Source organism: Heterodontus francisci, chromosome 6 (assembly GCF_036365525.1).
Source record: "Heterodontus francisci isolate sHetFra1 chromosome 6, sHetFra1.hap1, whole genome shotgun sequence".
NCBI lineage: Eukaryota > Metazoa > Chordata > Chondrichthyes > Heterodontiformes > Heterodontidae > Heterodontus > Heterodontus francisci.
In genome coordinates this window covers 35,131,528-35,153,334 of record NC_090376.1, presented here as the reverse complement: position 1 = coordinate 35,153,334, position 21,807 = coordinate 35,131,528, and the positions used below count along the sequence as shown (strand labels likewise).

Here is a 21,807-nt window from a genome sequence, read left to right as displayed (position 1 = left end):
GACAGATGAAGTCACTGTCTATCCAAACAGCTTGCCTTCAGTTAAGCCAAGAGAAAGGCAGCAGGGTCGATGCAGTGAAACAGCAACATAAGAATGCACGCCAGATGGGCAGAAAGACGTGCAGGAGCTGTAGATGACCACATGAATTCACGGACAGAAGGACATGTCCCGCATATGGATCAATCTACAGAGCTTGTGGAAAGACCAATCGCTGGGAAAAGATGTGCATAACAAAGGAAGAATGTAGTAGACGAGTCACCAGAGACAGAGCAACAGGATGAATGAGTAGGAAAAGAAACCAAAACACCCATGCCCTGGAAGATGACGATTAGTTTGAGAACGCGATAGACATAGGAACCATACAACTGCATGAAATATCTAGAAGCGACAGTTCCCAGAGAAAAGACATTCACACGGCCATTCAGAACAGGAAGAGGGTGAGAAATAAGCCCACAACGATAAATCTGAAGGTGAAGATTGATACCGGAGCACAGAGTAACATCATCCCACTCAGATTATACTAGAAGATCATTCCTGAAAATTTGGAAGAAAATGGTTATCCAAGGAGAGGTGTTCTGAAACCGAACAACGCCTTGTTAACAACATACAGAGAAATTGAGATTCAACAGCTAGGAGCAACCCAAATCAAAGGAACACAAAGGAAAATATTTTAACTGTATGTTCTATGTTACTGAAACAGATGGTCCGGCTATCCTGGAGTTGATCAGTTGTGAAGAGCTGCAGATTATCTCTGTAAGTGCAACAGGTGGTAATGACCTGGAACTCGCTGCCCACAAGGATGGTGGAAGTGAAGACGAAGGCAAACAATGACTTCAAGAGGAAGTTGGATGGTCACCTGAGAGAAATAGGCTTGCAGGTCTACGGGGATTAAGCCGGGGAGTGGGACTGACAGCATAGCTCCATGGAGAGATGGCATGGACTCTGGGCCAAATGGCCTCCTTCTGTGCTATAAATTACTCTGACAACTCTGCTAAGAAAAATACATCCTCCAAGTGACCAGGAGGAAGTGAGACAACAACTCACTGAAGCACAGGTAAGAGGAGATCAACACTTCAACTAGCATGCCAAATCCCTACCTGAGCTGTTGAAAGGACAAACTATACATGTACAGGAACCAGTCATAAAAACCTGGTGAAGCTGAGACTCCAAGGTCATACATCATTGAGCCTGAAACTGCTAAGCAAATGAGAAGGAACAGAGTCCAAATTGGACCTCCATGGGGAGGTGGTGGCGTTGTGGTATTGCCACTGGACTGGCAACCCAGAGAGCCAGGGTATTGCTCTGGGGACATGGATTCGAATCCCACCACAGCAGAAGGTGGAATTTGAATTCAATTAATAAATCTGGAATTAAAAAGCTAGTCTAATGATGGCCATGAAACCATTGTCGATGGTTGTACAAAACCCATCTAGTTCACTAATGTCCTTTAGGGAAGGAAATCTGCTGCCCTTACCTGGTCTGGCTTACATGTGACTCCAGACCCACAGCAATGTGGCAAACTCTTACACGCCCTCTGAAATGGTCTGGCAAGCCACTCAGTTGTATCTAACCACTACGAAGTCAATAGAAAGGAATGAAACCGGACAGTCCACCCGGCATTGACCGAGGCACTGGAAATGACAACGGCAAACCCAACCCTGTTGACCCTGCAAAGTCCTCCTTACTAACATCTGGGGTATTGTGCCAAAGTTGGGAGAGCTGTCCCACAGACTAGTCAAGCAACAGCCTGACATAGTCATACTCACGGAATCATACCTGACAGACAATGTCCCAGACACTGCCATCACTATCTCCGGGTGTGTCCTGTCCCACCAGCAGGACAGACCCAGCAGAGGTGGCGGCACAGCAGTATACAGTCGGGAGGGAGTTGCCCTGGGAGTCCTCAACATCGACTCTGGACCCCATGAAGACTCTTGGCATAGGTCAAACATGGGCAAGGAAACTTCCTACTGATTATCACCTACCGCCCTCCCTCAGCAAATGAGTCAGTACTCTTCCATGTTGAACAGCACTTGGAAGAAGCACTGAGGGTGGCAAGGGCACAGAATGTACTCTGGGTGGGGGATTTCAATGTCCATCACCAAGAGTGGCTCGGTAGCACCACTACTGACCAATCTGGTTGAGTCCTGAAAGACATAGCTGCTAGACTGGGTCTGTGGCAGGTGGTGAGGGAACTGACAAGAGGGAAAAACATACTTGACCTCATTTCACCAATCTGCCTGCTGCAGATGCATCTGTCCATGACAGTATTGGTGGAGTGACCACCGCACAGTCCTTGTGGAGACGAAGTCCCGCCTTCACATTGAGGATACCCTCCATCGTGTTGTGTGGCACTATTAATGTGCTAAATGGGATAGATTTCAAACAGATCTAGCAATGCAAAACTGGGCATCCATGAGGCGCTGTGGGCCATTAGCAGCAGCAAAATTGTACTCAACGACAATCTATAACCTCATGGCCCGGCATATCCCCCACTCTACCATTACCATCAAGCCAGGAGACCAACCCTGGTTCAATGAAGAGTGCGGGAGGGCATGCCAGGAGCAGCACCAGGCATACCTCAAAATGAGGTGTCAGCCTGGTGAAGCTACAACAGAGGACTACTTGCGTGACAAACTGCGTAAGCAGCATGCAATAGACAGAGCTAAGCGATCCCATAACCAACGTATCAGATCTAAGCTCTGCAGTCCTGCCACATCCAGCTGTGAATGGTGGTGGACAATTAAACCACTAACTGGAGGTGGCTCCACAAATATCCCCATCCTCAATGATGGGGGAGCAGAGAACATCACGAGAAAGATAAGGCAGAAGCATTTGCAACAATCTCCAGCCAGAAGTGCTGAGTTGATGATCCATCTCGGCCTCCTCCTGAAGTCTCCAGCATTACACATTACCGATGCCAGACTTCAGCCGATCCAATTCACTCCACGTGATATCAAGAAACGACTGAAGGCACTGGATACTGCAAAGGCTATGGACCCTGACCACAGTCCGGCAATAGTACTGAAGACCTGAGCTCCAGAACTTGCCGCACCCCTAGCCAAGCTGTTCCAGTACAGCTACAACACTGGCATCTACCCGGCAATGTGGAAAATTGCCCAGGTATGTCCTATACACAAAAAGCAGGACAAGTCCAACCCGGCAAATTACTGCCCCATCAGTCTACTCTCAATCATCAGTAAAGTGATGGAAGGTGTCATCAACAGTGCCAGCAAGCAGCACTTGCTTAGCAATAACCTGCTCAGTGAAGCTCAGTTTGGGTTCCGCCAGGGACACTCAGCTCCTGACCTCATTACAGCCTTAGTTCAAACATGGACAAAAGAGCTGAACTCAAGAGGTGAGGTGAGAGCAACTGCCTTTGACATCAAGGATGCATTTGACCGAGTATGACATCAAGGAGCCCTAGCAAAACAGGAGTCAATGAGAACCAGGGGGAAAACTCTCTGCTGGTTGGAGTCATACCTAATGCAAAGGAAAATGGTTGTGGTTGTTGGAGGTCAATCATCTGAGCTCCAAGACATCACTGCAGGAGTTCCTCAAGCCCAACCATCTTCAGCTGCTTCATCAATGACCTTCCTTCAATCATAAGATCAGAAGTGGGGATGTTTGCTGGTGATTGCACAATGTTCAGCACCATTCGCAACTCCTCAGATACTGAAGCAGTCTGTGTAGAAATGCAGCAAGACCTGGACAATATCCAGGCTTGGGCTGATAAGTGACAAGTAACATTCGTGCCACACAAGTGCCAGGCAATGACCATCTCCAACAAGAGAGAATCTAACCATCTCCCCTTGACATTCAATGGCATTACCATCGCTGAATCCCCCACTATCAACATCCTAGGGGCTACCATTGACCAGAAACTGAACAGGAGTAGCCATATAAATACTGTGGCTACAAGAGCAGGTCAGAGGCTAGGACTCCTGCGGTGAGTAACTCATCTCCTGACTCCCCAAAACCTGTCCACCATCTACAAGGCACAAGTCAGGAGTGTGATGGAACACTTGCCTGGATGGGTGCAGCTCCAACAACACTCAAGAAGCTTGACACCATCCAGGACGAAGTAGCCTCCTTGATTGGCACCCCATCCACAAACATTCACTTGCTCCACCACCGACGCACAGTGGCAGCAGTGTGTACTGCAGCAATGCACCAAGGCTCCTTAGACAGCACCTTCCAAACCTGTGACCTCTACCAACTAGAAGGACAGGGGCAGCAAATGCATGGGAACACCACCACCTGAAAGTTCTCCTCCAAGTCACACACCATCCTGACTTGGAACTATATCGCCATTCCTTCACTGTCACTGGGTCAAAGTCCTGGAACTCCCTTCCTAACAGCACTGTGGGTGTATCTACCTCACATGGATGACAGCGGTTCAAGAAGGCAGCTCACCACCGCCTCCTCAAGGACAATTAGGTATGGGTAATAAATGCTGGCCTAGCCAGCAACGCCCACTTCCCATGAATGAATTTAAGAAAACACCGGAAACATCACTATCCAGCAAGACAACATCAACAGCATCACCAGCAAGTGAAAAAACATTAGCAACAGCAAGTGCATCTCCTGCAACACCAGGAGCAACACACATAACATCACCTGCGCAGTGTGCCAGCTCATCACTGAGAGCAGCAAATGGCAAGTCTACAAGATGGAGGCGCAACATCTTTCCACCTAAGTGATTCTGTGAATAATATTTTTGGAAAAGAAAACAAGCTATAAAAGACTCTAAAAGGGGTTCAGTTTATTTCTAAAAGTCGACTGTTAATCTTCTTTAGTTTCGAAAAAAATCAACAATTGGAACAGTTATATTGATTTGGAGGCATTATGTTTTAAAGAAGGAGGAATGATACATCATTCATAAAGAGCTAGGAACTAATTATTTGGTGTAGGTGTGTTCCAGTATGCAAGATTCCTGGCTGCACTGGAGAGTCATGTGACATGTAACACTCTACCACTCTCCAAGCAGTCCTTACCAAGCAGCATGGAAGCTGAATGAAATAAACAAAGAGCACCAGCATTTCCAAGATTAAAGTGTGATTACTTCTAACTTATGGGAACCAGAAGACATAACTGGCAACATCTTTAGGTTGGTGAGCTAGCTATCTGGAGCTACAGCAGTACATATTGAAGAGAGGCTAAAAGGGATACTGAAAGGTTCAGGGAGAGTTGCAGTCAATGATCATAATCCATATAGGGGTAAATGACAAAGGGAGAAATATTACAGAGGTCTTAAAAGTCACATTTATGAGGACTGGCTGAAAAATCAAAGATAAAATAATGTTCTCTGGTATATTTCCAGTATTTTGAAAAGGAGGAGAGCTCACCAAAAGAATTGAGGACATAAACAAGTGGCAGGCAACATGGTATGAGCACAACAATGCTGCCTTCATAAACAACTGGAGATCTGTCCAGAATCAAAAGGATTGATATGGAGAGATGGGCTACAATTAAACCAAGTGGGGTCATAAAGGAACAAGGAGGCAGCAGGAGAGAATAATTTAAACTGGACAGATGGGGACAGAGCAGGGAGAATACACAGTGAAACAAATCATGTGATAAAAGGTGGTCAGCAGCTGAGTATGAACTCAAAAACTCAGAGAGACCCACCTGAACTCGAAACCAGAAATAGGAAGACACTGGAAGATAAACCTATATATTATTATTATTGGGTTGGTGGGGGAGTGAATCTATAATAAAATGTGTGTATATGGACACTAGAAGCATTATAAATGAAATCATCAGATTCAGCAAATCATCTTGGGGAGACAGTGGTGTAGTGGTAATGTCACTGAACTAGTAATTCAGAAGAAACTCGTTTTCACACCACATCTCCTTCCTCAGCGACTGTCTCCGGCTCTGACTTTTTCCACATGGATTCCAACTGAAGTTTCATCCTTCATGTTTTGAATCCAACCAGGATTACAGGATTCTTCGAGAAATACAATGTTCCTCGGACTGCTGTTCTCACCGCACCCTGATATCTACACTCAGTGCCATGCGCCGCCACATATACACACTGGACCTACCTCACCAGAAGCACTGCCTTACCTTATCTCAAAGCTGTTCTACTCTGCAGTAGAGCCTGGCTACCCGACCCGAACCCAACGGGATCCGATGACATGTGTCAGGCTCGGGTTGGGTTTGGTCGTTCTTCCGGGTCTGGCATTCTGAGTCGGGTTGGTTCGGCCCGGTCGGTCATAGTGACAACCAGGAGGCCAAGGCGGGAAACCCTCTGCACTAGTCTGCAGTGAACGTTTCCATCCAAGGTCGAGCACAGCCTCTTCAATAAAGTTGATTATATTCCAGTGGTCGGGTCGGGTGCAGGAAAAAATGAAAGGACTCGGGCCGGGTCGGATGTGGTTCTGTCGGGGTTGGGTTTAATTGGCAGACCCGAGCAGGCCTTTACTCTGCAGTTTCATTTTATCCGTCGTCTTATCCGGTGCATTAAAAAAATCTTTTTTCTTCCTTTCAGGTGTTAAGGAACGTAAGCTCTAGCAGCTGATGGGCACTAATGTCCCTCCAGATCCTTCTTCGCTTTCACTTCCCTCTGACCCCATCCCTTCTGATTTGACCCCTCTAGATACACTCTGACATTCCCCTCTCTGACACTAAACGTTCTGTACTCAGCAAAGGACTCAGTTTTATCCTCTTACGCCCCCACCTCAATGACAGTGGCGCAGTGGTTAGCACCGCAGCCTCACAGCTCCAGGGACCCGGGTTCGATTCCGGGTACTGCCTGTGTGGAGTTTGCAAGTTCTCCCTGTGTCTGCATGGGTTTTCTCCGGGTGCTCCGGTTTCCTCCCACAAGCCAAAAGACTTGCAGGTTGATAGGTAAATTGGCCATTGTAAATTGTCACTAGTATAGGTAGGTGGTAGGGAAATATAGGAACAGGTGGGGATGTTTGGTAGGAATATGGGATTAGTGTAGGATTAGTATAAATGGGTGGTTGATGGTCGGCACAGACTCGGTGGGCCGAAGGGCCTGTTTCAGTGCTGTATCTCTAATCTAATCTAATCTAAAATTTTGTGCTCGGCATGACGTTGAGCTCTTTTTCCGTTGCCTTTGCCTCCGGGTTCACTTCTTTAACCAGGAATCCTCCCCCCCGACCAGCAGACCCATTCACCCACCTCCAGCATTCTCCTCCACCTGGACCCCTCCCTCTGGCCGATTACCCACTTCTCTGCCCCCCTCAGTCACTCTAACCTGTTTTCCTCTCAACTTGCTGCACTCCGTTCTAACTCCAACATTGTCATCAAACCTGCAGACAAGGATGGTGCTGTTGTTGTATGGCGTACCGACCTCTGCCTTGCAGAGGTACAACGCCAACTCTCAGACAGTTCTTCCTACCTCCCCCTGGACCATGACCCCACCACCGAACATCAAGCTACTGTCCACAGGACTGTCACAGACCTCATCTCATCTGGAGATCTTCCCTCTACAGCTTCCAACCTCATAGTCCCGCAGCCCCGGACAGCCTGCTTCTACCTCCTTCCCAAAATCCACAAACAGGACTATGCTGGCAGATCCATTGTCTCAGCCTGCTCCTGCCCCACTGAACTTATTTCTTCCTATCTTGACTCTATCTTTTCTCCCTTGGTCCAGTCTGTTTCCACCTACATCCGTGACTCTTCTGATGCCCTATGTCATTTTGACAATTTCCAGTTTCCTGGTCCCAACCGCCTCCTCTTCACTACGGATGTCCAATCTCTCTACACCTCCATCCCCCACCAGGACAGTTTGAGGGCTCTCCGCCTCTTCCTTGAACAGAGGCCTAACCAGTCCCCATCCACCACCACCCTCCCTCCGCTTGGCTGAACTTGTTCTCACATTGAAAAACTTCTCTTTCAACTCCACTCACTTCCTTCAAGTAAAAGGAGTTGGTATGGGTACCCGCAGGGGTCCTAGTTATGCCTATCTTTTAGTGGGATATGTCGAACATTCCTGTCCTACTCAGGCCCCCTCCCCCAACTCTTTTTCCGGTACATTGATGACTGTATCAGTGCCGTTTCCTGCTCCCGCTCCAAACTGGAAAACTATCAACTTTGCTTCTAATTTCCACCCTTCTCTCACCTTCACATGGTCCATCTCTGACACTTCCCTTCCTCAACTTCTCTGTCTCCATCTCTGGGCATAGGCTGTCTACTAATATTCATTATAAACCCACCGATTCCCACATCTACCTCGACTACACTTCTTCACACAGTGCCTCCTGTAAGGACTCCATTCCATTCTCCCAGTTTTCCCATCTCTGACGCATCTGCTCTGATGATGCAACCTTGCATGACAGAGCTTCTGATATGTCTTCCTTTTTCCTCAACTGAGGATTCCCCCCACTGTGGTTGACACGGTCCTCAACCGTGTCCGGCCCATTTCCCACACCTCTCCTCTCACCCCTTCCTCCCAGAACCACAACAGGGTTTCCCTTGTCCTCACTTTCCACCCCATCAGCCTCCACATCCAAAGGATCATTCTCCACCATTTCTGCCACATCCAGTGTGATGCCACTACCAAATGCATCTTCCCCTCCCCTCCCGTGTCAGCATTCTGAAGAGATCGTTCCCTCTGTGACACCCTGGCCCACGCCTCCATTACTCCCAACACCTTGTCCTCTTCCTCGGGAACTTTCCCATGCAATCGCAGGAGGTGTAATACCTGCACTTTTATCTCCTCTCTCCTCACTATCCAGGCTCCAAACACTCCTTTCAGGTGAAGCAGCGATTTACTTGTACTTCTTTCAATTTAGTATACTGTATTAACTGCTCACAATGTGGCCTCCTATACATTGGGGAGACCAAACGCAGATTGGGTGACTGCTTTGCGGAACACCTCCGCTCAGTCCGAAAGCATGACCCCAATTCAAGTAAATTCAAGTAATTAATTTTAAAAATCTGGAATTGAAAGCTAGTCTCAGCAATAGTGCCATGAAACTATCATCAATTGTTGCAAAAACCCATCTGGTTCACTAATGTCCTTCAGAGAAGGAAACCTGCTGTCTTTACCGGTCTGGCATACATGTGACTTCAGACCCACAGCAATGTGGTTGACTCTTAACTGCCCTCTGAAATGTACTAGCAAGCCACTCAGTTGTCATGGGCAATTAGGATGGGTAACAAATGCTGGCCTTGCCAGTGGTGCCCACATCCCATGAAAGAAAAAAATCTTCCACCACTTCTGTAACCTTCAGCATGATGCCACCATCAAACATATCTTCCCCTCGCCTGCTCTGCCCTCACCTCACCTTTCAGCATTCCAAAGGGACTCTTTCTTTCACAGCATCCTGGTCCACTCTTCCATCACTCCCAAAACCCACTCCCTTTCTAATAGCAAGTGCCGAAGATCCAACACCTGCCCGTTCAGCTCTTACCTTCCCACCATCCAGGGCCCCAAAAACTCGTTCCAGGTGAAACATCGATTTACTTGTACTTCTTTCAATTTAGTACACTGTATGCACTGCTCACAATGTGTTCTCCTCTACACCGGGGAGACCAAACGCAGGTTGGGAGACTGCTTTGCAGAACATCTTTATTCAGTCCACAAGCGTGATACTGAGCTTCCAATTGCTTGCCATTTTAATTTTCTGTCCCTACTCCCTTTCTGTACTTGGCCTTCTGCACTGTTCCCGTGAAGATCAACGTTAGCTCGAGGAACAGCACCTCATCTTTCGATTAAGTATTTCAGCCCTATGGTCTCAACATCAAGTTCAACAATTTCAGATCAGTGACACCTGGGAGATAAAAGAAGTTGATCCTACAGGAGATGGACAGCTACAAAAGGAATAAAAACAGAAAATGCTGAAAATACTCAGCAGATCTGGCAGCATCTGTGGAGAGAGAAACAGAGTTAACATTTTAGGTCTGAACTTTCATCAGAACTACAGAACTATAAAAGGAATCAGTCTTGATCGACATTTTTGATATAAAAAATTATAGCTAATTTGCAGTGTATGCTACAGGTGACCCAGTCAGCACAGAAAAAAGACAATTTTCTCTATAAAGAGATAGGAAAGGTATGTGAGAACAGGAAAGTCATTTTAATAGAAGACTTCAATTAACCTAACATAAACAGGGAAAACTCAAGTGGTTTCGGATCAGAAGTGGTAAATTTAGTGCACGCCTGTGTCTTGATCCATGTGTCATAAAAAACAAGAGAGGCAATGGTATTCTTGATCTGGTATTTGTTAATGATCTGGAAAATGTGTAAGCATTGGAATTCATAGCACCTCACGCACAGTGATCTGTGAGTCAGAAATAACAAGGACCAGGAGCCAGGTATATTACTTTAAGGAAAGAAAGATCCAATGGTGCTATTCAAAGAAGAGCAGGAGACTTCTCACAGTGTCCTGGCCAACATTTATCTCTCAACTAACATCACTAGAACAGTTTAATTGTTCATTTATCTCATTGCTATTTGTGGACTGTGCCTACATTACAACAGAAACAACTCTTCATAAGTACTTAATTGGCTATGAAGCACTTTGGGATGTTCTGAGGTTGTGGAAGGCAGTAAATAAATTCATGCTATTCCTTAATTCTTTCTTTATCATTATAACAAACTGTATTGTTTTTACCCCGCTTACAGATGTCATGCAGCAACAACAAAGGTAAAGTAATATATTCTATGGAAAATATACAAGAAAACAATAGGATTATTGGAGGAGAATCAGTTAAAGTGATACAAACACAAAAAGCAAAATCCTGTGGATGCTGGAAATTTGGAATAAAAAGATAGAATGCTGGAAATACTCAGCAGGTCAGACAGCGTGAAGTGTGGAATGAAAAACAGAGTTAATGTTTCAGGTCTGTGACCATTCATCAGATCTGTGAAAAGTTTTGAGCAAGTGAAAGGGGGAAGGGGGGAGAAGGACAAAAGGAAAGGTCTGTGATAGGGTATAGGGTAGGAGAGATTAAATGACAAAAGGTTTCATGGTATAAAGCCAAAGGGAGTGGTAATGGGACAAGTAAAGAAACAAAAGATGAGTTTGGGTGAGATGTGAATGGCAGGAGAGCAGCTGTCCAAACACAAAGTAAAGGGATTAAAAAAGAAACCAGCAACAAAAAACATAAAAAAAGAAAAAAAGGTCAGCGGTTATGATCTGAAATTGTTGAACCCAATGTTGAGTCCGGAAGGCTGTAAGTGCCCAGTTGAAAGATGAAAGGCTGTTCCTCGAGCTTGCGTTAGTTTCATTGGAACACTGTAGCAGGGCACTTTGGAGGTGGCAGAAATAGCGGAGGATGATCCATTGAATATGGAGGCTGGTGGGGTGGAAGGTGAGGACAAAGGGAACACTATTATGGTTCTGGGAGGGAGGGAAAGGGGTGAGAGCAGAAGTGTGTGAAATAGATCGGACACGGTTGAGGGCCCTGTCAATCATGGTTGAGGAAAAAGGAAGACATATCGGAATTGCTAGTATGGAAGGTTGCATCGTCTGAACAGATGTGATGGAGATAGAGCAACTGGGAGAATGGAATACAGTCCTTACAGGAAGTGGGGTGTGAGGAAGTGTGGTCAAGGTAGCTGTGGGAGTCCATGGGCATGTAGTGGAGGCGGTGGTGTAGTGGTATTATCACTGGACCAGTAACTCAGAGAGCCAGGGTCTCTGGAGACATGGGTTCAAATCCCACCACAGCAGAAGGTGGAATTAGAAGTTAATTAATAAATCTGGAAATAAAAAAGCTAGTCTAATGATGGCCATGAAACCATTGTCGATTGTTGTAAAAACCCATCTGGTTCACTAATGTCCTTTAGGGAAGGAAATCTGCTGTCCTTACCTGGTCTGGCCTACATGTGACTCCAGACCCACAGCAATGTGGTAAACTCTTACATGCCCTCGAAAGCCACTCAGTTGTACCTAACCACTACGGAGTCAATAAAAAGGAATGAAACCGGATGGACCACCCGGCATCAACCTAGGCACCGGAAACGACAACGGCAAACCCAGCCCTGTCGAACCTGCAAAGTCCTCCTTACTAACATCTGGGGGCTTGTGACAAAGTTGGGAGAGCTATCCCACAGACTAGTCAAGCAACAGTCTGACATAGTCATACTCACGCAATCATACCTGACAGACAATGTCCCAGACACTGCCATCACCATCCCTGGGTGTGTCCTGTCCCACTGGCAGGACAGACCCACCAGAGGTGGCTGCACAGTGGACTACAGTAGGGAGGGAGTTGCCCTGGGAGTCCTCTACATTGACTCTGGACCCCATGAAGTCTCATGGCATAGGTCAAACATGGGCAAGGTAACCTCCTACTGATTACCACCTACCGCCCTCCCTCAGCTGATGAGTCAGTACTCCTCTATGTTAAACAACACTTGGAGGAAGCACTGAGGGTGGCAAGGGCACAAAATGTACTCTGGGCGGGGGACTTCAATGTCCATCACCAAGAGTGGCTCGGTAGCACCACGACTGACCGAGCTGGCCGAGTACTAAAGGACATAGCTGCTAGACTGGGTCTGCAGCAGGTGGTGGGGGAACGAACACGAGGGAAAAACATACTTGACCTTGTCCTCACTAATCTGCCTGCCGCAGATGCATCTGTCCATGACTGTATTGGTAGAAGTGACAACCGCACAGTCCTTGTGGAGACGAAGTCCCGCCTTCACATTGAGGATACCGTCCATCGTGTTATGTGGCACTATCAACGTGCTAAATGGGGTAGATTTCGAACAGATCTAGCAATGCAAAACTGGGCATCCATGAGGCGCTGTGGGCAGTCAGCAGCAGCAGTATTGTACTCAACCACAATCTGTAACCTTATGGCTCGGCATATCCCCCATTCTACCATTACCGTCATGCCAGGAGACCAACCCTGGTTCAATGAAGAGTGCAGGAGGGCATGGCAGGAGCAGCACCAGGCATACCTCAAAATAAGGTGTCAACCTGGTGAAATTACAACACAGGACTACTTGCATGCCAAACTGCACAAGCAGCATGCAGTAGACAAAGCTAAGCGATCACATAACCAACGGATCAGATCTAAGCTCTGTTGTTCTGCGACATCCAGCCGTGAATGGTGGTGGACGATTAAACAACTAACTGGAGGAGGTGGCTCCACAAATGTCTGCATCCTCAATGATGGGGGAGCCCAGCACATCAGTGTGAAAGATAAGGCAGAAGCATTTGCAACAATCCTCAGCCAGAAGTGCTGAGTTGATGATCCATCTCAGCCCTCTCCTGAAGTCCCCAGCATCACAGATGCCAGACTTCAGCCAATTCGATACACTCCGTGTGATATCAAGAAATGACTGAAAGCACTGGATACTGCAAAGGCTATGGGTCCTGACAATATTCCGGCAATAGTACTGAAGACCTGAGCTCCAGAACTTGCCGCACCCCTAGCCAAGCTGTTCCAGTATAGCTACAACACTGGCATCTACCCGGCAATGTGGAAAATTGCCCAGGTATGTCCTGTACACAAAAAGCAGGACAAGTCCAACCCGGCCAATTACCACCCAGTCAGTCTACTCTCAATCATAAGCAAAGTGAAGGAAGGTGTCATCAACAGTGCCATCAAGCAGCACTTGCTTAGCAATAACCTGCTCAGTGATACCCAGTTTGGGTTCTGACAGGGCCACTCAGCACCTAACCTCATTACAGCCTTGGTTCAAACATGGATAAAAGAGCTGAACTCAAGAGGTGAGGTGAGAGTGACTGCCCTTGACATCAAGACAGCATTTGACCGAGTATGGCATCAAGGAGCCCTAGCAAAACTGGAGTCAGTGGGAATTAGGGGGAAAACTCTCTGCTGGTTCGAGTCATACCTAATGCAAATGAAGATGGCTGTGGTTGTTAAAGGTCAATCATCAGAGCTCCAGGACATCACTGCAGGAGGTCCTCAGGGTAGTGTCCTAGGCCCAACCATCTTCAGCTGCTTCATCAATGACCTTCCTTCAATCACAAGGTGAGAAGTGGGGATGTTCGCTGATGATTGCACAATGTTTAGCACCATTCGCGACTCCTCAAATACTGAAGCAGTCCATATAGAAATGCAGCAAGACTTGGACAATATCCAGGCTTGGACTGATAAGTGGCAAATAGCATTTGCACCACACAAGTGCCAGGCAATGACCATCTGCAACAAGAGAGAATCTAACCATCTCCCCTTGACATTCAATGGCATTACCATCGCTGAAACCCCCACTATCAACATCCTAGGGGCTGCCATTGACCAGAAACTGAACAGGAGTAGCCATATAAATACCGTGGCTACAAAAGCAGGTCAGAGGCTAGGAATCCTGCGGCAAGTAACTCACCTCCTGACTCCCTAAAGCCTGTCCACCATCTACAAGGCACAAGTCAGGAGTGTGATGGAATACTCTCCATTTGCCTGGATGGGTGCAGCTCCAACAACACTCAAGAAGCTCAACACCATCCAGGACAAAGCAGCCCGCTTGATTGGCACACCATCCACAAACATTCACTCCCTCCACCACCTCCGCACTGTGGCAGCAGTGTGTACCATCTACAAGATGCACTGCAGCAATGCACCAAGGCTCCTTAGACAGCACCTTCCAAACCCGCGACCTCTACCAACTAGAAGGACAAGAGCGCAGATGCATGGGAACACCACCACCTGCAAGTTCCCGTCCAAGTCACACACCATCCTGAGTTGGAACTATATCGCCGTTCCTTCACTGTCGCCGGGTCAAAATCCTGTAACTCCCTTCCTAACAGCACCTCACATAGACTGCAACGGTTCAAGAAGGCAGCTCACAACCACCTTCTCAAGGGCAATTAGGGATGGGCAATAAATGCTGGCATAGCCAGTGACGCCCACATCCCATGAATGAATAAAAAAAAAACATTGGTTGATAGACTATCCTCAGATATAGAGGAAGAGAAGTCATGGAAGGGAAGTGTTGGCGATGGACCATGTAGGCGAGAGAAGGGTGGAAATTGGAAACAGGTCAGTGAAATCTTCAAATTCAGGGTGAGAGCAGGAAACAGCATCAATACAGTCATCAATGTACCGGAAGGAGAGGTGAGGGAGGGGGCCTGAGTAGAACTGGAGCGAGGTATGTTTCACATATCCAACAAAAAGGCGAGCATAGCTCGGTCCCGTGTGGGTACCCATAGCAACACCTTTTATTTGGAGGAAGTGAGTGGAGTTGAAGGAGAAGTTGTTCAATGTGAGAACAAAAATGTGAGCTAAAATTATATCTTTTTAGGTCCTCACTGCTTTCTTGAGCTGTATTCTAGCATCCTGGCACTGCAGAGGTTTAGCTGTTTGAGGACCAAAGTGGTATTCATCCACAATTACATGTGTTATCAAAAGGCCTTGGCTGATAGTTGCTGGCCATATTTGTAGTGCAAAATAAGTGTGAGCTACTATTAATTGACAGAAATACCCAACATCAGTAAAACAAATAGAATATCTTCTCACCACTCAGTATTCAAGACAAGCAGGCATTTGTCTTAAAAGCTGCTTTGGAAAATCTTTTCAATGACACTGTAATTTTGATGTAGCTTTCATATAAACACTGTTTAACCTGGTCAAAAATTAGCATTATTGTAAAGACTGTAGCAGACTAGCAGACTCCCACTGATGAATCAATCAGTTTTTATTTATGTATGGTGGTCTGGTTAAATGAACTGTGCTGTAGATTGTGTGAACGTTAAGATTCATTTTTAATATTGTGTTTACAGCAGAAGGTAGAAAAGAGTAAACACAAACATGAAAGGATAAAGACAAGGATAATGTTAATTGCATTTTATATTTGGGAGAAGGGTAAACTGCTGAGATTAGTACTTGTGAGCTGCTGTTACTTGTATCAGGGATTCTGTTTGTCAGCTGAAATGTCATGGCTTTAGTCTGTGTTGATTGCTAGTACAAGTCCGATATAGTCTGTTAATGTAATATCATGGTACTGAGCAAATGCTATTGTTTTTGTGTCCAAAATGGAGATTGTTAGTTTGATGTCCTAGAAGCTTTTTGAAGGCCTTGCTGGCATTTTGTTCTCCAAATACAAGGATGAATGGGTTTCCGAGGAATGCTGAAAGTGTAGACTGCAAAGGACAGAGACTGATTTTTTTGTGACGTCTCCGAAAACTAATATGAGAATAAAATATTATGTTTCAGGTGAGAATGTAGTAATCACAAGCATACAGACCTCGAATTTAACTCTGAGGTAATGGGGGGTGTGGGGGGGGGGGGGGGGGGGTGGGTGGTGGTGGTTGTTGGGGGGGGGGGGGGGTGAGAATTATTGATTGGTGTGGTGTCATCATTGACCAAAGCTTGACTAGATCAGCCATGACTACTCCATGGCTACAACAGTAGGCGGAGGCTGGGTACTCATAAATGGCTCACGTCCTGACTTCTCAAATCTTATCCATCATCTACAAGGATCAAGTCAGGAGACTGACTGAATAGTCACAACTTACCTCGATGGTCCAGCCACAACACTTAAGTTCAACAGCACCCAAGACTGAGCAGTTCCCTTGATTAGTGATCCTGTTATTAGGCTCATTATCTATCCCCTGCATCATTGGCACACCAAGGCTGAGGAAAGACTGGATAGGCTGGGGTTGTTCTCCTTGGAACAGAGAAGGCTGAGTGAGGGGAGATCTAATTGAAATGTACAAAATTTTGAAGGGCCTTGACAGAGTGGAGGTGAAGGGCCTATTTACGTTAGCAGAGAGGTCAGAGACTAGGGGGCATAGATTTAAAGTGATTGGTAGAAAAATTAGAGTGGAGATGAGGAAAAGTTTTTTCACTCAGAGGGTGGTGGGGGTCTGGAGCTCACTGCCTGAAAGGGTAGTTGAGACAGAAACGCTCAACTCATTCAAAAGAAGTCTGGATATGCACCAAAAGTGCCATAACATGCAAGGCTACGGACCAAATGCTGGAAGGTGGGATTAGAATGGGTGGCCTCTTTCTGTGCTGTGGACTTTCTATGATTTCTAAGGCTGCAGTATGCAGAATCAATAGCACTATAGCAACTTACCAAGGTCACGTTGACAGAGCCTCCTTCCCTGCAACTTCGACTACCATAAAGGAGAAGAGCAGCAATATTGTGGGAAGACCATCACCTTCAGGTTTCCCTCCAAGTCACACACCATCCTAACTTGGAGATATGTCACCGTTCCTTCTTGATCACGTCCTTTAATTTTCTACCCAACACCGTTGTAGCACCATTACTACAGGGATAGCAGAGGTTCAAAGAGAAGGCACATCATCAATTTTTCAAGGAACACTAGGGAAGTACAATAAAGTCAGCCTTGCCAACATTGTCCATATCCTGAAAACAAACTAAAAACCAAAATTTTCAGATGATACCAAACTAAGTGGCATTGGCTTCTTGCTCATGTATCAACCAATCAACAGCATGGCTAGTGCTGGCTGGACACAGAGATCACTCAATTGAGTAGCCAGCACAAAGTTGGCATGCTCCCTGCATTACAATCAACAGATCCAGTTTAATCATGCACCGCGATCCCTGTACCTATTTTCAGGGGCTATCTAATTTAGCCCTCATAGGAGGCATCTGAGGAGTGATCTTATAGTGTAGAAGAAAGAGAATGGTGAAAGTAAATCTGGAATATTACTATAAATTGAACTGTTGGAGTATGACAAATTGACACAGGTTTAAACTAGTAATAAATCTAATTATTAGGGAGTCTTCATGAAGAGTGATCAATACTTAGACAACCAAACTGTCTGTGGAAAGAATATTCCTCGTGCTATTGGGATTATGATAATATCATCTGCAGAGTACAATCAGTCTGCAAGAGTCGTAATTTGGAATGTTAAATTGATATCACAGAGATTCATTCACTTCAAGAATCAGGGAAAGATTCTACAGAATTTTATTCTTTTGCACATTCTGTCAAACAACAGGGCAGTTATCCCCGATGTTCTGGCCAATATGTATCACTCAATCAACATCCCAAAAACCAAATTATCTGGTCCTTATATTGCTGCTTGTGGGAGCTTGCTGTGTGGAAATTAGGTGCCACATTTCCTACATTACAACAATGACTGTGCTTCATTAGTACTTCATTGACTGTAAAGCGCTAAGGGACATCCAGTGGTCATGAAAGATGCTATATAAATACAAGTCTTTCTTTCTTTAAAGAAGTGATGGGCAGAGCCAATGAGTGTTATTCTACAGAACCTGCAGAAAGAATGGGATTTCCACGTGTGTTTTTTCAATTTCTTGATTCAAAAAAATTTCCAACTGCTTTGTGAATAGAATATAAAGAAACTTTTATTTCTGCACTTTACACCATTTGTGTAATCTAAAGTGATACTTTCACTGGTCTGAGGCCATTGGAGTTTAGAATGGGAATGCAATGTCGAGAACTGATATTTTTAGCGCTTACAATCTCTGTTAATGTTGTGCAGCTGCAAGCTGTTTAAAATTCAGTTAGGTTTAAGTGATGTCCTGTAAGTTTTATAAATAGCCATTCCATACTTTATGAAATTGCACCTAATCATTCAGGCATCTAAACAACATATGCTGTATCTTCAACCTGGAAAATAAAATAAACTTCAACTTCACTGCTAATGCAGTAAATGTATATTGTGTAAAGAGACTATGGTACTGCTTTCAGTTGTGTTATTGTGAGTGAGCTGTGGAGATCATCTTCAATAAAGAGATGCCTGGACAGGACTGTAACTCTATAAGCAATATGCAAAAAATGCCAACAGTTTAGAAATCATACAAGAGTAAAATATTGCAAATGCTGGAAATCTGAAATATAAAAAGAAAATGCTGGAAATGTTCAGCAGTTCAGGCATCATCTGTGGAGAAAATAAACGAGTTAATCTTTCAGGTCGCTGACCTAGAGTCAAAACTGGAAAAAGTTAGAGATTAACAGAGATTTGGCAAATTGAGGTTCAGGAACAGGTGGGGTGGGGGTGGTGGATGGGAGCAAAGAATGAAAGGGAAGGCCTGAAATAGGGTGGAAGGCAGGAGTAATTAAATGACAAAAGGGACGATTTGCAAGGCAAATGAGACAAGCAAAGAAACAAAAGATAGGTCTAAAGGAGCTGTAAATGGCAAGAGCAGTAGCATTACCGGCACCGGCTGCCCCAAAAAATGGGAGCAGTGGTTATGATTTGAAATTGTTGAACACAAAGTTGAGTTTGGAAGGTTGTATAGTGCCTAATCGAAAGATGAGGTGCCATTCCTCGTGCTTCCGTTGAGCTTTATTAAAATAGTAAAAGAGGACAACGATAGAGAACTCAAAGGGGTCTGGGATGGAGACTTAAAATGGCAAGGAATCAGAAGCTCAGGGTCACACCTGGAGACTCAAAAGAGGTGTTCAGCAAAGCAGTCACCCAGTCTGTGTTTGGTCTCTTCAGTGTAGAGACTGCATCATGAGCAGTAAATACAGTATACTAAATTGAAAGTACAACAAGTAAACTCATCAAATAGAATCATAGAAAGTTTACAGCAGAGAAAGAGACCACTTGGCCCATCGTGTCTGCGCCAGCTGAGAAACGATCCACCCAGTCTAATCCCACCTTCCAGCATTTGGTCCGAAGCCCTGCAGGTTAGAGCACTTGAGGTGCATATCCAGACACCTTTTAAATGAGTTGAGGGTTTCTGCCTCAACTACCCTTTCAGGAAGTGAGTTCCAGACCCCCACCACCCTCTGGGTGAAAAGGTTTTTCCCCATCTCCCCTCTAATCTTTTTACCAATCACTTTAAATCTATGTCCCCTCGTCACTGACCTCTTTGCTAAGGTCCCTTCACATCCACTCTATCCAGGCCCCTCAGAATTTTGTACCTTTCAATCAGATCTCCCCTCAGCCTTCTCTGTTCCAAGGAGAACAACCCCAGCCAATCCAATCTTTCCTCATAGCTGCAATTATCCAGTTCTGGCAACATCCTCGTAAATCTCCTCTGTACCCTCTCCAGTGCAATTACATCCTTTCTGTAATGAGGTGACCAGAACTGCACACAGTACTCAAATTGTGGCCTGACCAATGATTTATACAGTTCCAGCACAACCTCCCTGCTCTTATATTCTATACCTCAGCTAATAAAGGAAAGGATTCCATATGCCTTCTTAACCACCTATTGACCTGTCCTGCTACCTTCAGGGATTTGTGGATATTCACTCCAAAGTCCCTCACTTCCTCTACATGTCCTCTCAATATTCTCCCATTAATCTTGTATTCCTTTGCCTTGTTCGACCTCCCCAAATGCATCATAGGAACAGAGGAACATTGGAGAAGTAGGCCATTCAGCCCATTGAGCCTGCCCTGCCATTCAATACAATCATAGCCGATCTTCCATCTCAATGCCTTTTTCCCACAGTATACTGATATCCCCTTATGTAATTTGTATTTAGAAATCTATCAATCTCTGCTTTAAACATACTCAATGAATGAGCTTCCACAGCCCTCTGGGGTAGAGAATTCCAAAGATCCACAACCTTCTGAGTAAAGAAATTTCTCCTCATCTCAGTCCTAAGTGCCTTCCCCCTTATTTTGAAATTGTGTCTCCTGGTTCTAGACTCCCCAACCAGGGGAAACATCTTAGCTGCATCTACCCTGTCTATCCATTTAAGTATTTTGTAGGTTTCAATGAAATCAATTCGAAACTTGAGAGAATACAGGCCCAGTTTCCCCAATCTCTCTTAATAGGACAGTCTCGGCATCCCAGGAACAAGTCTGGTGAACTTTTGTTGCGCTCCCTCCATGGCAATAACATCCTTCCTAAGGTAAGGGGACCAAAACTACACAGTACTCCAGGTGCGGTCTAACCAAGGTTCTATACAATTGAAGCAAGACTTCACTACTCCTGTACTCAAATCTTCATGCGATAAAGGCTAACATACCATTAGCCTTCTTAATTTCTTGCTGCATCTGCATGTTAGCTTTCAGTGACATATTGACAAGGACACTCAGGTCCCTTTTTACATCTACACTTTCTAATCTCTTACCATTTAAGTAATACTCTGCACATCTATTCCTCCTACCAAAATGGATAACCTCACATTTTTCCACATTATATTCCATCTTCCACATTCTTGCCCACTCACTAAGTCTTTCCAAATCCGCTTTGCATCTTCCTCACCACACACATTCCCACCTAGTTTTGTGGCATCCATGAACTTGGAAATACTACATTTGGTCCTCACATCCAAATCATTGATATATATTGTGAACAGCTGGGGCCCAAGCTTTGATCCTTGCGGTACCCCACTAGTCACAGCCTAATGCGAGAATGACCTGTTTATTCCTACTCTCTGCTTTCAGTCTGTTAACCAATCCTTAATCCATGCCAGTATATTGCCTCCTATCTCATGTTTTTGCTAACCAACCTCTTGTGGGGACTTTATCAAAGGCTTTCCAAGTCCACCAACTTCCCTTTATCAATTCTGTTAGTAACATCCTCAAAAAACTCCAGCAGGTTTGTCAAACATGATTTCCCATTCATAAATCCATGTTGACTATGCCCAATCAGATCATTATTATGCAAGTGTCCATTTATCACATCCTTTAGAATAGTTTCTAACATTTTCCCATCTACTGACGTATGGCTAACAGGTCTGTAATTCCCCGTTTTCTCTCTCCCTCCCTTCTTAAATAGTGGGGTGACATTTGCAACCTTCCAATCTGCAGAAACCACTCCAGAATCTATAGAATTTTGGAAGATGAGTGCCAATGCATCCACTATCTCCATAGCTACCTCTTTCAACACTCTGGGATGTAGAATATCAGGTTTCGGGGGACTTATCAACCTTCAGTCCCATTAATTTCTTGAATACAACTTTCTTACTCCTACTAATTTCCTTCAATTCCTCATTATCCCTAGTTCCTTGG

The 21,807-nt window shown here is 45.2% G+C and overlaps 1 protein-coding gene across 1 annotated transcript in view; it reads right to left on the bottom strand.

Annotated features, from left to right (window-relative positions):
- Window positions 1–9,449, bottom strand: part of smad9 (SMAD family member 9) — a 44,983-nt gene extending 35,534 nt beyond the window's left edge. The window contains exon 1 of the mRNA XM_068033469.1: window positions 9,390–9,449. The gene's annotated coding sequence lies outside the window, so the exon portion shown is untranslated. The remainder of the gene's footprint in view (window positions 1–9,389) is intronic.
- Between the last annotated feature and the right edge of the window lie 12,358 nt (window positions 9,450–21,807).